Source organism: Penaeus monodon, chromosome 13 (genome assembly GCF_015228065.2).
Source record: "Penaeus monodon isolate SGIC_2016 chromosome 13, NSTDA_Pmon_1, whole genome shotgun sequence".
Lineage (NCBI taxonomy): Eukaryota > Metazoa > Arthropoda > Malacostraca > Decapoda > Penaeidae > Penaeus > Penaeus monodon.
In genome coordinates this window covers 49,964,112-49,968,182 of record NC_051398.1, presented here as the reverse complement: position 1 = coordinate 49,968,182, position 4,071 = coordinate 49,964,112, and positions in this window count along the sequence as shown.

Genomic DNA, 4,071 nt, shown 5'->3' with positions numbered 1-4,071 from the left:
CTCTGCTCTCTCTGCTTTCCTCTCCTTTTTTGTTTCTCTCTCCCCGTTCTCTCTCTTTTTTTTTTTGTTGCTCTCTCTCCCCCCGCTCTCTCTTTTCGTCTTCTCTTCTCTCTCTTCTTTTTCCCCCCCCCCGGTTTGGGGGGCTCTCTCCTCTCTTTTCTCTTCGCTCTCGTCTCGCTCTCTCTCTCTCTCTTTCTCCCCTCTCTCTTCTCTCTTTCTCTCTCTCTCTCTCTTCTCTCGTTCTCGCTCTCTCTCTCGCTCCTCTCTCTCTCTCTCTTTCTCTACCCTCTCTCCTCTTCTCTCTCTCTCTCTTTTCCTCCTCTCTCTCCTCTCTCTCTCTCTCTCTCTCGGTTCCCTCCCTCCTCCCCCTCCCTCCCCCTCCCTCTCTCCCTTTCTCTCTCCCTTCCTCTCTCTCCCCCCTCCTCTCTTTTTTTTTTTACCTCCCTCCTCCCCCCCTCTCCCCCTTTCCTCCTCCTCTCCTATCTCTCCCCCTTTCTCCCCCTCTCTCCTCCCTTTCTCCCTTCCCTTCCTCCCTCTCCTCTCTCTCTCTTTTTCTCTCTCCTCCCCCTCCCTCCTCTTCCCCTCCCTCCCTCCTCTCCTCTCCCCTCTCTCTTCTCCCTCCCTCCCCCTTCCGCTCCCTCCCTCCCTCCCTCCCCCCTTCCCCCCTCCCTCTCTCTCTTTCTCTCTCTCCCCTCCCCCCCTCTCTCTCTCTCTCTCTCTCTCTCTCTCTTCTCTCTCTCTCTCTCTCTCGTGTAGTGTACCCTTGGCGAGTTTTGGTGTGGGATATTTACATCCCATATCGTGTCGTACCGCTTGCGCGTGCCGAGGGCGCTTGTGCGTGGCGCGGCTGTTGGGCGAAAGCAGCCGATAGGTCATGTTTAGTAACTTGGCCCTGGGAGAAAGGTAAATGTCAGCTGAGAGCAGAGGCTGCCGATTAGGTTTTACTCTTTTTCTCATGTCGAGAGGATAAAAAAACTACCATTATTTGCCCAAACTAAACTAAACACGCGTCAAAATGAAACTGTATTGATTAAATACACGAAAAATATGATTTTCCTGTGCAGAGCAACCCGGAACCTGCAGCTTTTAAGCCACGTTCATTCTTAGCTAGCGCATAAAGATGCATCCTTGCTATTATAGTGGATGTGTCTCATTACCTCGTGAAAATGCAAAATTACCCCAGGTCGCGGTAATTAACCCTTAGCAGCCGACTCCTGCATCAGAGCGGAGGAGAGCGAGGCGTCCGACGGGAGACGATGGAAGCGGAATATGCAACAAAGCCTGCAGAGATTTATATGTGAGACGAAGCATAATATACGTGGCACTGGACGAAAACTAGTGCTGCACAGGTGACGGCAGCGGGAGGAAGAAAAAGCATTGCTTCTGATTTGCGATCGCTTGCATGCAGGGTTGCATGAACAGGCAACTCGGACGATTATGGCGGCCATTGGTTATTGTCAGTATTAGTGGCATCGGTGAAGTGGGACGGCTCCCTGTGGCAATGAATGAGTGCCAGGGGGGGGCAGTATGTGCCAGAGGCCCAGAGGAAGAGCCAATAGTGGATGCCACATGCCTGTGGAGGAGCTGTTGCTCCCAGAGATACAGGTGTCCTTCAGCCAGACGTCTCGGGCATCTGTGGCTTCAGACGCTGCGGGATGGACACCCGCGGGCTGCTGCCGGACGCGGCAGAGGAAGAGACAGCTGCTGGAGGCACCTCGGCTACCTCGGGAGATCGACCGGTGCACGCCGACGAAGGGCCCCGCAGGTGGAGGGATCACATCCAGCACCCCCCCTCTCTTTCTCTCTAGAGTGGGGGGGGGGGACCTACGTTGCCTCATCCTTTTGAGATGTAATCGTTTGTCTCAAAGGCAGTTTCTCTCTCTTCTCTTCTTTTCTCTTCTATTATCTTTTCTTCTCTTCTCACGTGTTTTATCCATAAAGTATTTCTAATTACATTTGTATAGAAAGACGTATACAAGTGCACGAATATGTACTTGGATCTTGGGAAAAGAGAAATTTGATAGCCGATTAATGGGTGTTTTGTGCAGTGGCGGAAAGGAAGGCGATGCGAAATATGTTTATGCAAGGAGACATGATCTGAAGGACGTGCGAGCCGACCTCGACGTGAAGATTGGTTTCGGGACACCTTTGCGACCAGCGCCCGACGCGCACTCACGCCCGCCCTCTCCCTGCACACGGCCAGGCAGAGGGCGGCCGAGAGAGGTGCTGCTGTTGCGGCGGGCTCGCCTCTCGCACACTGAGATCACTGTCTCCAAACGAACATATTGGTGGCTCTGGGCATGAGGGGCGAGGCCACGTGACTCGGGCACGCCAGGGTACACTTACGTAGAAGAGAGGCGAAAGAGGAGAGAGGAGTGAAGAGGGGGAGGAAGAGTGGGGAGGGGAGATGAAAAGAGGGGTAGAGGAAGAGGACGATGAGGACAAGGACGAAAGCAGGGCTAAGGGAGGGAAGGAAGAGTAGGGGGAGGAGGAGGAGGAGGAGGCTAAATGACTGAGGGTCGTCGATTACGTCATTATTAAGGTGTGCGCTAGGATCTGACATGAAGTACACTTGACGCGTAGTTACTGGGTTATAAGGCTGTTTATAGGCGTGTGGAAAGCGCCTCTGTGTGTGTGTGTGTGTGTGTGTGTGTGTGTGTGTGTGTGTGTGTGTGTGTGTGTGTGTGTGTGTGTGTGTGTGTGTAGGTGTGTTTGTGTAGGTGTGTAGGTAGGTGTGTAGGTGTGTGTGTGTAGGTGTGTGTGTGTGTCTCTGTCTGTATGAGAGAGAGACCGGCGCCAGAACGTCGGGCAAGAAGGGGAAGGAGAGAGGCGACCTGGGTATGGCAGGTTGTCACGAGTACCTTATATAACCCCCTTCCCCTCGATCCGGAATGTTGACAAACAAGATGCACTACACATTCTCTCTCTCTCTCTCTCTCTCTCTCTCTCTCTCTCTCTCTCTCTCTCTCTCTCTCTCTCTCTCCCCCCCTCTCTCTCTCTCTCTTCTCTCTCTCCCCTCTTCTCCCCTCCTCTCCCCCCTCCCCCTCCCCTCCCCCCCCTCCCCCCCTCCTCCCCCTCCCCCCCTACTCCCTCCCCTACTCCCTCCCCCCCTTCTCCCTCCTCCTACCTCCCACTCTTACCCTCTTCCTCCCCATCTCCCTTACTGTCCCTCCCTCCATCTGCTTCACTGTCATTCTCTCCATCTCCCTCCCTCCCTCCCTCTCCATCTCCCTCCCTCCCTCCCTCCCTCTCCATCTCTTTATAATCCTCCTTTCGCATCTCTTTTCCTCCATGCCTTCCCCGTTTCTTTACCTCTTACTCCTGCCGTTATTCGTAGACACTTGATCATACACGACCAGTTCCGCTGTTTTGTGTGTGCCAGGCAGTGCCCATTTCCTTTTTAGCCTGTATTCCCTTCCTTTGCCTCCCCCCTCTCCCTCCCTCTCTCCCTCCCTCCATTTTCTCGTCCTTTTCCTCCTCTATTTCTTTCGTCCTCTCTCTCTCTCTCTCTCTCTCTCTCCCTCCTCTCTCTCTCTCTCTCTCTCTCTCTCTCTCTCTCTCTCTCTTCTCTCCTCCTCTCTCTCTCTCTCTCTTTTCCTCCCCTCCCCCCCGATATTCCCCCTCCTCCCCAGCCCCTCTCCCATACGCCTCACCCCCCCCCCTTCCCCAGACCCGTCCTGGCGAGGCGGCTCCCGCGTGGCGTCGCCTGACGGACGCCTTGTCCCGCCGCGCTCGCAGTTTCTTCCGCCACGGCCCCGTCGCCGCTGACGGGATAATTGCGCGCATCGCCTGTGGATAATTACCGACGTGCAGGTCGAGGCGCAGCATGTGCAGCGCGTTCAGCAGCGGGGGGTGAGGCATTGCTGCAGCTTTTACGCATGCAAGAGAGATCGAGTGAACCTGTGAAGGCCTGGGCTGGGTCGCAAAGGCAGGGCGGTGTCACCGGAGGGGTTTAGCCTGGTGTGTTTGCGTGGCGTCAGGAGGCTGTGCGTTGTGTGCGTATATGTGCGGCAGTATGACATAGCCTTCGTGGCTGACGCCCTTGCGACGGCCTTTTTGTCTCTGGCGATC